This window comes from Bos taurus, chromosome 21 (assembly GCF_002263795.3).
Source record: "Bos taurus isolate L1 Dominette 01449 registration number 42190680 breed Hereford chromosome 21, ARS-UCD2.0, whole genome shotgun sequence".
NCBI classification, from domain to species: domain Eukaryota; kingdom Metazoa; phylum Chordata; class Mammalia; order Artiodactyla; family Bovidae; genus Bos; species Bos taurus.
The window spans coordinates 32,926,060-32,938,887 of record NC_037348.1 but is presented as its reverse complement, the minus strand read 5'-3'; the positions used below and the strand labels follow the sequence as shown (position 1 = coordinate 32,938,887).

Genomic DNA, 12,828 nt, shown 5'->3' with positions numbered 1-12,828 from the left:
GATTTCTTTGGAAGGAATGATGCTAAAGCTGAAACTTCAGTACTTTGGCCACCTCATGCGAAGAGTTGACTCATTGGAAAACACTCTGATGCTAGGAGGGATTGGGGGCAAGAGGAGAAGGGGACGACAGAGGATGAGATGGCTGGATGGCATCACTGACTCGATGGACGTGAGTCTGAGTGAACTCCGGGAGTTGGTGATGGACAGGGAGGCCTGGCGTGCTGCGATTCATGGGGTCTCAAAGAGTCGGACACGACTGAGCAACTGATCTGATCTGATCTGATGAATTAGTAACCTAGTATCAATAAGCATAGCACCCAGATAGCAGTTTGCAAAAATCCGTGAAAATTCTTTCCAACTAAAAGGAACCAGCACTCCCAAAAGAAAGTGATAATTCAAGTGCTGAGGCAGAATTTTACGAAATGAGGTTGGATCATACCAGAAAGCAAGGAAGCTATCACAAACCACTAGGGTAGTATCGAAAACACTTAGGAGCTATCTTGAAGAGGTGCTCACCACCAAAAACAGAACAGACTGAGCCACAACAAAGTAATAACTGCAATGGACTGAAACACATAAAGTATGGTAGAAATCCATGAGTTCATGAAAATACTTGAAAGGAGAACAATGGTATTTGAAAGAAGAAAGATCTCATTAGTCACTTTTGAAAGATTCTTGTGAATCAATTTATTATCCTAAAAACTAACAAAGAAGAACAGTTGCATATTTACTGTCTTTTTTATATAAAATAAACATAAGAGTAACTCAACAGTCCACTAATCAAAATGAGGAAGTTTCTGTTTTATAAAGTATTCTAACTGAGAAATGAAGAATTACAAAATATCACCATTTTCAGTTCAGTTCTGTCGCTCAGTTTTGTCCGACTCTTTGCAACCCCATGAATCGCAGCACGCCAGGCCTCCCTGTCCATCACCAGCTCCCAGAGTTCACTGAGACTCACGTCCACCGAGTCAGTGATGCCAACCAGCCATCTCATCCTCTGTTGTCCCCTTCTCCTCCTGCCCTCAATCCCTCCCAGCATCAGAGTGTTTTCCAATGAGTCAACTCTTCGCATGAGGTGGCCAAAGTACTGGAGTTTCAGCTTTAGCACCATTCCTTCCAAAGAAATCCCAGGGCTGATCTCCTTCAGAATGGACTGGTTAGATCTCCTTGCAGTCCAAGGGACTCTCAAGAGTCTTCTCCAACACCACAGTTCAAAAGCATCGATACTTTGGCACTTAGCCTTCTTCACAGGCCAACTCTCACGTCCATACATGACCACAGGAAAAACTATAGCCTTGACTAGACGGACCTTTGTTGGCAAAGTAATGTCTCTGCTTTTGAATATGCTGTCTAGGTTGGTCATAACTTTCCTTCCAAGGAGTAAGCGTCTTTTAATTTCATGGCTGCAGTCACCGTCTATAGTGATTTTGGAGACCCCAAAAATAAAGTCTGACACTGTTTCCACTGTTTCCCCATCTATTTCCCATGAAGTGATGGGACCAGATGCCATGATCTTTGTTTTCTGAATGTTGAGCTTTAAGCCAACTTTTCCACTCTCCACTTTCACTTTCATCGAGAGGCTTTTGAGTTCCTCTTCACTTTCTGCCATAAGGGTGGTGTCATCTGCATATCTGAGGTTATTGATATTTCTCCCAGCAATCTTGATTCCAGCTTGTGTTTCTTCCAGTCCAGCGTTTCTCATGATGTACTCTGCATATAAGTTAAATAAGCAGGGTGACAATATACAGCCTTGATGTACTCCTTTTCCTATTTGGAACCAGTCTGTTGTTCCATGTCCAGTTCTAACTGTTGCTTCCTGACCTGCATACAAATTTCTCAAGAGGCATCACCATTTTACAAACCCCTAATAAAATTCTTGACCTAGGGAAACATCGACGGCTGCTAAAATTATACAGAGTAACAAGCAGATATTACAGGGCCTTGGAACTATTCTTTCAAAACAAAAACAGACAGAGGAACATGGTCAAAAGCATCACAGGGATGCAAACAGCAAAATAAAGTCTGAGACAATCTGCAGGGCAAGTGTGTTACGAGAAAAAAGGAAGATGGGAAAGGGAAGGAGAAACTATAAATTAGGAAGCATATCAGTTCAGTTCAGTAGCTCAGTCATGTCCAACTCTTTGTGATCCCATGAACTGCAGCATGCCAGGCCTCGCTGCCCATCACCAACTCCCAGAGTCTACCCAAATCCATATCGATCGAGTCAATAATGTCATCCAACCACCTCATCCTTTGCCGTCCCCTTCTCCTCCTGCCCTCAATCTGTCCCAGCACCAGGGTCTTTTCCAATGAGTCAGCTCTTCGCATCAGGTGGCCAAAGTATTGGAGTTTCAACTTCAACATCAGTCCGTCCAATGAACACCTAGGACTGATCTCCTTTAGAATGGACTGGTTCCATCTCCTTGCAGTCCAAGGGACTCTCAAGAACCTTCTCCAACACCACAGTTCAAAAGCATCAATTCTTCAGTGCCCAGCTTTCTTTATAGGCCAACTCTCACATCTATACATGACCACTGGAAAAACCATAGCCTTCACTAGACAGACCTTTGTTAGCAAAGTAATGTCTCTGCTTTTTAATACGCTGTGTAAGTTGGTCATAACTTTCCTTCCAAGGAGTAAGCATATTTTAATTTCATGGCAGCAATCACTATCTGTAGTGATTCTGGAGCCCCCAAAAATAAAGTCAGCCACTGTTTCCACTGCGTCCCCATCTCTCTGCCATGAAGTGATGGGACCGGATGCCATGATCTTCGTTTTCTACATGGTGACCTTTAAGCCAACTTTTTCACTCTCCTCTTTCACGTTCATCAAGAGGCTCTTTAATTCTTCTTCACGTTATGCCATAAGGGTGGTGTCATCTGCATATCTGAGGTTATTGATATTTCTCCCGGCAATCTTGATTGCAGCTTGTGCTTCTTCCAGCCCAGCGTTTCTCATGATGTACTCTGCATAGAAGTTAAACAAGCAGGGTGACAATGTACAGCCTTGACGTACTCCTTTTCCTATTTGGAACCAGTCTGTTGTTCCATGTCCAGTTCTTCCTGACCTGCATACAGGTTTCTCAAGCGGCAGGTGAGGTGGTCGGGTATTCCCATACCTTTCAGAATTTTCCACAGTTTATTGTGATCCACACAGTCAAAGGCTTTAGCGCAGTCAATAAAGCAGAAATAGATGTTTTGCTGGAACTCTCTTCCATTTTCCATGATCCAGCGGATGTTGGCAATTTGATCTCTCGTTCTTCTGCCTTGTCTAAAACCAGCTTGAACATCTGGAAGTTCCCTTTCCACGTATTGCTGAAGCCTGGCTTGGAGAATTTTAAGCATTACTTAATTGCCAACATCCACTGGATCATGGAAAAAGCAAGAGAGTTCCAGAAAAACATCTATTTCTGCTTTATTGATGATGCCAAAGCCTTTGACTGTGTCGACCACAATAAACTGTGGAAAATTCTGAAAGAGATGGGAATACCAGACCACCTGACCTGCCTCTTGAGAAGTCTGTATGCAGGTCAGGAAGCAACAGTTAGAACTGGACATGGAACAACAGACTGGTTCCAAATAGGAAAAGGAGTACGTCAAGGCTGTATGTTGTCACCCTGCTTATTTAACTTCTATGCAGAGTAGATCATGAGAATCGTTGGGCTGGAAGAAGTACAAGCTGCAATCAAGACTGCCGGGAGAAATATCAATAACCTCAGATACGCAGATGACACCACCCTTATGGCAGGAAAGTGAAGAAGAACTAAAAAGCCTCTTGATGAAAGTAAAAGAGGAGAGTGAAAAAGTTGGCTTAAAGCTCAACATTCAGAAAACGAAGATCATGGCATCCGGTCCCATCACTTCATGGCAGAGAGATGGGGACATGGTGGAAACAGTGTCAGACTTTATTTTTCTGGGCTCCAAAATCACTGCAGATGGTGATTGCAGCCATGAAATTAAGAAACGCTTACTCCTTGGAAGGAAAGTTATGACTAACCTAGATAGCATATTGAAAAGCAGAGATACTACTTTGCCAACAAAGGTCCGTCTAGTCAAGGCTATGGTTTTCCCAGTGGTCATGTATGGATGTGAGAGTTGGACTGTGAAGAAAGCTGAGTGCTGAAGAATTGATGCTTTTGAACTGTGGTGTTGGAGAAGACTCTTGAGAGTCCCTTGGACTGCAAGGAGATGCAACCAGCCCATCCTAAAGGAGATCAGTCCCGGGTGTTCAATGGAGGGACTGATGCTGAAGCTGAAACTCCAATATTTTGGCCACCTCATGCGAAGAGTTGACTCATTGGAAAAGACTCTGATGCTGGGAGGGATTGGGGGCTGGAGGGGAAGGGGACGACAGAGGATGAGATGGCTGGATGGCATCACCGACTCGATGAACATGAGTCTGAGTGAACTCCGGGAGTTGGTGATGGACAGGGAGGCCTGGCGTGCTGCGATTCATGGGGTTGCAAAGAGTCGGATGCGACTGAGCGACTGAACTGAACTGAACTGGAGCGTGAGATGAGTGGAATTGTGTGGTAGTTTGAGCATCCTTTGCCTTTGTCTTTCTTTGGGATTGGAATGAAAACTGACCTTTTCTGGTCCTGTGGCCACTGCTGAGTGTTCCATATTTGCTGGCATATCGAGTGCCGCACTTTCACAGCGTCATCTTTTAGGATTTGAAATAGCTCAACTGGAATTCCATCCCCTCCACTAGCTTTGTTCGTAGTGATGCTTCCTAAGGCCCACTTGACTTGACATTCCAGGATGCCTGGCTCTAGGTGAGTGATCACACGATCGTGAGTACCTGGGTCATGAAGATCTTTTTTGGACAGTTCTGTGTATTCTTGCCACCTCTTAGTATCCTCTGCTTCTGTTAGGTCCCTACTATTTCTGTCCTTTATTGAGCCCATCTTTGCATGAAATGTTCCCTTGGTATCTCTAATTTTCTTGAAGAGATCTCTAGTCTTTCCCATTCTATTGTTTTCCTCTATCTCTTTGCACTGATCGCTGAGGAAGGCTTTCTTATCTCTCTTTGCTATTGTTTGGAACTCTGCATTCAAATGGGGATATCTTTCCTTTACTCCTTTGCTTTTCCTTCCCGTCTTTTCACAGCTATTTGTAAGGCCTCCTCAGACAGCCATTTTGCTTTTTTGCATTTCTTTTTCTTGGGGATGGTCTTGATTCCTGTCTCCTGTACAATGTGAATTGTACATTGGAGACAACTGTACTGTACCGTGTACTTGGCCACTGAGACAGTTCAAAACAGTGTGCCAAACTCAGGAATGAGCAATCTTGTTTCTATCAAAAGCCACAATACTCAGGGAAAAGACAGACATCAAGTTAAGAACTTAAGAAAAATTTAACGTGTGTGTTTGTGTATAAATGCACGTTTTGTAAAGAGAAATAAACATACTAACATACTAACAAGGATCTTTTCTCCAATTTAATAAATGGACATTCACCCCATTTATTTGAACATGTTCCAATTTCAATCGAAGTATTGAGGAGGAATTCTCTCTACCCAATGAAAGAACACCCAACTTGTTGATTGTGAACAATAAGAAGCCAATTTGAAATAACCCAAATTCTGCAATTTCTCTCCTGGCATCCTTAGCTCAATACCATATATTATTTCATTCGAAGCACTCATTTTGATTTCACCAAACATCAGTACAGGAATGAACCCAAGGCAGGCTTGAAGCCTGGGTCTGCTGAAAGATGCTTTACCTAGGAAATGTCTTTCAACTCACCCAGTCCCACAAAGAACACTCAAGAATGTGCTGGGGTTACCTGCTCCAATTATTTGCTCCCACTAAAAGCTGGCAAGCTGATCCAAAGTTCCTGGATCAGAGACAGGAGGGTGTCATCAGCAGACAAGTCCTTGTAAGGATCTAAGAATCCTTACTTCTATTTGCAAGTGTGCTCTGTTGATTGCTGAATTTCCATATCCTTTGCTATTACAGAAACTTTACACTCTCCGACTGTCAGGAGACTCTGTCAGTGGCATCACTGGCCTGATATGACAACCAAGCCAACTATCCCCGACATCACTTCATATCACCAGAGCTTTCTCTTACACATCTAGGTGCTCTCCCTAGAAGGAGTGAAATTCAAAAAGATGCAGTCTCACTGCCAGCAAAATGTCTAGCCTATATGGGCATGTTTGAAGAGAGGACAGAGACAGCTCACCATGCCACCATTATGAAAGCCCCAGGAGCCCACAATGAGAGATGCAAATTCATATGAAACAAATACATCGTCTTTCTAGTACTTTCTCTCTAGGGTCACTTAGAAATGACATTTGGAATAGAAGTAACACTTCTGGACCATCTATTCTGCATCATGCATTGTGCTAGCTACTTAAATCTCTCATTTAATCCTAATAGCCATTCAAAGTATTTTTGTTATTAGTGCCTTTTCACAAATGATTTTCACAAAGATGTTGAAGTGAAGTGACTCAGTCGTGTCTGACTCTTTGCGACCCCATGGACTGTAGCCTACCAGGCTCCTCTGTCCATGGGCTTTTCCAGGCAAGAGGACTGGAGTGGGTTTCCTTCTCCAGATCACAGAGATGTTAGGTGACTTAATTTCAAAGTCTGAAAGCTACTACGTGAAAGAGGCAAAAGTTAAACCCAAATCAGTATATAAATCTTTATGACTTATTTCTGACAACTCTATTTGCTTTCCAAAGGAATTATACTGACTTAAAATGATACCAGAACCAAAGATAGTCCTCCTTCATTTTTTTTGGTGAGAGAACTGGGTAGTTTTAACACCCAACAGGGACTACCATGCAAGGAACCAAATTCCTATATTAAACCAATACCCATTTTCATATACCCACTCTAACAGTCTATACCAAATCTCTCCTTACCAGTTAGACTGTGTGTAGTCAGTGGAAGAGCAGAAATATTTTATTCAACCTCTACAATATTTTCAAGTATTTGGACTATACAATTTGCCCTCTACGTTTCAAAATCTATGAATAATCATCTTTCTACAAAATTTCCCAGATTTAGGCTAGTTTACTTGGAAGTATTAAATCTTTGAATTTTACAATAAAATGAAGATTCTAAAACAAGTAGTATTCGATTTGCTGAAAGCACTGTAACAAAGACTTAAAGACTAAAATTAAAACAACAACAACAACAACTTTAAATTCTATGTACTATGTAGCTACATTAATCTTAGAATATGAGAAAACGGTAAAAGCTATCACTTTAACAGAACTTACTCCAAAAGTACTGTGCCAAATACTTTATAAATGCTTCATTTTGTATGAACACTTCATTTTGTATCTTCCAAAGTGTTAACTCTATTTTACAAGCAAAGTGACAATGGTAAGAAAATCCAAGTAACTTGACCAAAGTAATACAGGTAGAAAGTGGTAGCTGCTGCTGCAGTTTATACAATTCCAAAGCTTTTACCTCTTGTTGTCACAGTTTACTGCCCCCTAATTCCTATCTGGTAAACATATCTTTGTCCACAATTCTAAAACCACTGTCAAAACACATACAAAATTATTTAAACCTATTATTAACTGTATCCATTAATTTGTCATAGCTTCTAAAGTAAAATAATTAAAAAGTGCCTAAAGATGGTAACAACAACCCTGTATGCGAGACAGCAAAAGAGACACAGATGTATAGAACAGTTTTTTGGACTCTGTGGGAGAGGGAGGGGGGATGATTTGGGAAAATGGCATTAAAACATGTATAATATCATATAAGAAACGAATCGCCAGTCCGGGTTCGATGCGGGATACAGGAAGCTTGGGGCTGGTGCACTGGGATGACCCAGAGGGATGGTATGGGGAGGGAGGTGGGAGGGGGATTCAGGATGGGGAACACGTGTATACCCGTGATGGATGCATGTTGATGTATGGCAAAACCAATACAATATTGTAAAGTAAAAAATAATAATAATAAAATAAATAAATAAATAAATAAAAAGTGCCTAAAGAATTATCATTAGAAAAATTCAAGTTAAGGCAACAGATTTTCATGACGTATTGAGAGGTCAAGAACAGATAATTCACACAACAAAACCTCTATCACTGCTTGGGAGTTACTGTTCTTAAATTGATGTAAAGATAGTAAGACCAGGATACCATCTTAAGTATTTAAGAGAATGTAAAATACTGTAAACCCACCAGCCTCAAGGTTGAACCAAAGCACCCATTTTCAAAATCATGTTACCTTCAATATTTACTAAGTGAATTATGAATATTATTATTATAGTCTGCTCTTTAAAGTCTTATTATCAAATAACAGAAAAGATGTAACCATAACTTGGACAATTTAAACTTCTGAAAAGCTATTACTTCCCCAGTTCCAATGTTTCAAAGTTCTTCATAAAAGAATAATATCTGAAAACTAAGATAAGTAACATCCCCCAAACATGAAATCTTCAATTTATCAGAGTCTGAGCCTAAATACATAACTTTTTAATGTACAAGATGCAGTTAAAAATAACATGTTAGTTGTTCCTGGTGTTTATCAAACACATTCATTAGACTGATTAAAAGGGCAATACAAGAATAATTTTCTACGATATGCCAAATAATAGATGAAGTCTTACCTCCATTGCTAAAACTACCATCTGTTGGTCATAGTGATTCAGAAGATTGGGCATGAAGGCAGTGTTATAAGGCAAATCCTGGCACACCCTCAAGGTAATAGGCTCAAAGAAAATAAACTGTGCCCACCGGTTTGGCCCACAAACATAGTCAAGGGCCACAGTTAAAAGATGATCCAACTCATAGCCACGCTTTCTCGATTGAATGGGATTCAGATGATCAGGCCTACTCAATATGTATTTTAGATCTTTGTACACCTACAGGTCTCAGCTTGAAAGTACTTCTTCTATCTTACTGTTAAGTTCTTCAAACAGAATTACTCTGCACCGTCAGAGGTTTGTTAGCTTGGTCTCACAAAAGGCATTTGTTTTTGGTTTCACAATATGGGAAAATGACATCATCTTGCCTCTTCTTTTCATTTTCTTACATCGGGTACCATGTGGCCAACGTGTCAAGTTGATCAACCACATTCCCAAACAACAGGTTCCATCTTAGGAGAAGAGCTATTTCTTCCTTTGACTGAAGTATCTGAAAAATAATTGAAAAAAAATTGGGTGAAATTAGCAATTTCCTCTTAAAATATTGCAAGCTTGATATTAAAACTTTGATTAGCTCAGTAAAGTTGCAGGATACAAAATCAGTATACAAAAATCAGTTGTGCTTCTACAAACTAACAATCAGGTACTAGAAAGAGAAATTTTAACATACTGCCTTTGGGACTTTCTGGTGGTCCAGTGATTAAAACTGCACACATCCACTGATGAGCTCCAGTGCACTCCCTGGTGGAGAACTAAAATTCCAAGTGCCAGGTGTGTGGCTAACAACAACAAAAATCACAAACTTTGACTGCCTTACAGAGAAAATACATGGATATTTCAGAAAAAATACGACAGTTTCTCTACCTTCTCATTCTTGCTATAGATATACAAGAGAATCCATAAACAGCATTTAAAGGAAAGCACTATTTCTTCCCTCAGTTGTTTATATAACATATAGTTTAATTTCCCATCTACAGTGGTAGTTTTTCATTTGTCACAAGACATAATTGATCCATTTTGAAAAACTTGCATGCTGTTGTCCTAAATTTTATTTAAATATCTGCCACACTTAATAACAAGTTATTTAAATGTTATTATATATGTTTTAATCATTACATGATTCAGCAGATGGTATCTGTGAAAGGTGTAAACTATAAAGAAATCAAAAGATATGGATTGAAGCCTCTTTCCAACTATGTGAATCACTTAACTTCTCTGAGCTCAGAATTTTCCTTTCTAAAAATTGCACCTCCCTATCAAAGATGTATGAGTGAATTATAAAATAATGCACTCTATAAAAGGTAAAGCAACATCAAACTTTAGGTAGTTTTATTACTGAATGACAGCAGATACAAAGACTTACTTCTATCAACCAATACTGAACTGGCAAACAGAAGATTCTAAAAGTAGTATCAGGACATTTTCCCAACAATGCTTCATCCTTTTAGATAGTGCAAAAATTCAGTACAGAAAACGTTTGACCAACAAATGCTTCATTATACAGAGTCAGGCTGCAGAGAAGAGTCAACTCTAGAAAGTTACAGCATGGAATATGAATGATTTCCAGTGAAGAGTTTCTACCAAGTTTCAGAGTTGGATTTGACACTGCCTTTCCTGGGGGCTTCCCTGGGGGCTCAGACGGTAAAGAATCCGCCTGCAATGCTAGAGACCTGGGTTCGATCCCTGGGTTGGGAAGATTCCCTGGAGGAGGAAATGGCAACCCACTCCAGTATTCTTGCCTGGAGAATGCCATGGACAGAGGAGCCTGGCAGGCTACGGTCCGTGGGGTCGCAGAGAGTTGGATGCAACTTTCACATTCACTTTTTTTTCTAGGGACAAAAATATGCATCTCTTTTGGGGCTGGAAGGGTAGGTAAGAGTGGAAGGCAGGATTGGTAGGAAAAAAGCGTATTCTAAAACTATCATACTTCCATTTGGTTTTGTAATGATGTTAAGTCTGCTTTTACTTTATTTTTGCTTCACAGATGTCAAATATTTCTGTTTGAAGTACACAACCTCAGCTGGGAAAACATGAGAAAGTCAGGTTCAGAAATTCTCAGAGACCCAGGTTAACAGGACAACTCAAATAGATATTAGGGCCTGTGACAGAGAACTTGAACCGTCTTGGCTAAAGCAGAGAAAGAAACTGTCCTTTGCGCACTACCAATGACAGGGCCCTCTGCATCCCAGGCTTTCATTACTGGGCAGAAAAAACTATTTGGAGAAAGTCAAGCCATGGCTGAATCTTCCCAATTTCTCCCCCAAGCATATGGTCTTGAGTAGAAGAAGAGAAAAGTAAAGTCTACAACCTTAGGAATTAGAGACACCAAAGTTACAAGCAACCTCTGCCCCAAACGTTTCATCTCTCTAATACGGAAATCTCTAAACCAGAAATATTTGTTAAAGCTTCTTGGCCTGCCATATTTTTTCCTCCTTCAAGCTGGGCCCAGAAATGTGATGTCTGGCTATGGAAAAGAGATATTAAACACAGTCATGTATATTTAAGCTTAATTATCATGCAGCATGGTAACAATTATGCATATCATTAAATGTGTCAAATAAGCCCTGAACGCTTTATTTGGCTACAGTATCAAACATCCATAGAAGTTCCATGTTTGTAGTTTGCTCCTTATGCAGCATGTTCATCTGCTTGCAACTTAGAAAAAAATTAAAGGGAACATTGCTTCCTACTGAATATGTGTATAACAATGAGAATTTCAAATTTTTCATTTAGACTATTATTCAAGCTGTATGGGTTCTAAATTGACGGTTCAAAGAAGATGACCACACAAAACTTGAGGAAGAAACAAAGTAATATTGAGTTTTTTAAACTAGGTGAGAAACCCCCTTATACTTCTGTCTACTCTATTTTACTTGGTTTTCCCTCAGTTATTCCTTTTGCCTCATTTACAAACAATACTTCTCACAGACTTACAAAAGTGCTTTCCTTTATGTACTTTAACATTCAAATTTCCATATATCCAAACATTTTTGTAAAATTATTGTTAGGCTGGGATAGGATAAAACCTTAATACATTAAGACTGTAGTTTATGATTATTAAGATAAATAAGAAAAAACAGTAGAATGCCATGAGACAAGAAGAAAAATAGGAACACTAAAAATATTAAGGAATTCATATTTCTTCCAAATTAGAGGTTCCCTAATTTTAATGTGCAGTAGATTCATAGAAACCCCACGGGTCTAAGAAATCCGAACCTCTGGAAAATGAATGATATACATGCATTCTAACAATTATCTCTGTACTGTTACAAGTGATCTATAAGTCATATTTTGAGAAATGCTATCCTAAAATAGAATAACTTAAAACAGTACAGGATATTTGCACATAATTATGTGCTTAGCAAAAGTAATATATACAATGAATTTTTTAAAAAGCAGATAAAGAATACTACCTTAATAGAAAAATCGAAAAAGGACATAAATTTACAAATGGCCAACAAACATATGAAAAGATACTCAACTTTACTAATAAAAACATACAAACATGATATTTAACATTTTTGCCAATCAGATGAGCAAAGTAAGAATAACAGAACACAGTATAGGAGAGGGTGCAGAAAAAGGAATATATTCAACATTCCAACACTTGGAAGTACTTTCTTTTGGTTTTTTTTTTTTTGGCTGTCCCACACGGCTTGCAGAATCTTAGTTCCCCAAACAAGGACTGAACCCGGGCCAGAGTAGTGGAGTGTCTAACCACTAGACCGCCAGGAAATTCTCCATTTTCAAATACTACTGGAGGAAAAGCAAACTAGTTGGTATTTCAAAAAAAAAAAAATAGCTATGGACATCAAAAGCCCTTAAAATGTATATAATTTGATTCAGCAGACCTATTCTACAATTTATGCTAAGAAAGTAAACACAAGTACACATGATGTATAACTGAAATGTTAGTACAAAAACCCAGAGACAATCTGAAAGTCTGCCAATAAGGAATTGGTTAAACTAAGGTACAACCAACATATAATACACTAACTAAAAATGATGAGCAGGATCTGTATATACTGACTTCAAAAGACAGTAACAATACAAAAACTGAAAAATAAAATTTTAAATGGTTTACAAAACAGCATATAGTCTCCCACTTCTGTCAAAAATATACATACACGGAACAGAATAAAATTACCTGAACTGTTTAAAAATACAATATTATAGGGACTTCCCTGGCAATCCAGTGATTAGGACTCCACAC

General features: G+C 39.3%; 1 long non-coding RNA gene across 2 annotated transcripts in view; it reads right to left on the bottom strand.

Moving 5' to 3' along the window:
• The window catches only part of LOC132342135 (uncharacterized), a 67,903-nt gene that overhangs the window by 37,613 nt on the left and 17,462 nt on the right, over positions 1-12,828 (bottom strand). The window contains exon 2 of one of the 2 annotated variants that reach the window (XR_009492157.1): positions 8,807-9,105. The exons of the other annotated variant lie outside the window; for it this stretch is intronic. This is a non-coding gene — a long non-coding RNA (uncharacterized lncRNA). Of the gene's footprint in view, positions 1-8,806; positions 9,106-12,828 lie in introns of those variants that run through there. 2 annotated transcript variants of the gene reach the window in all.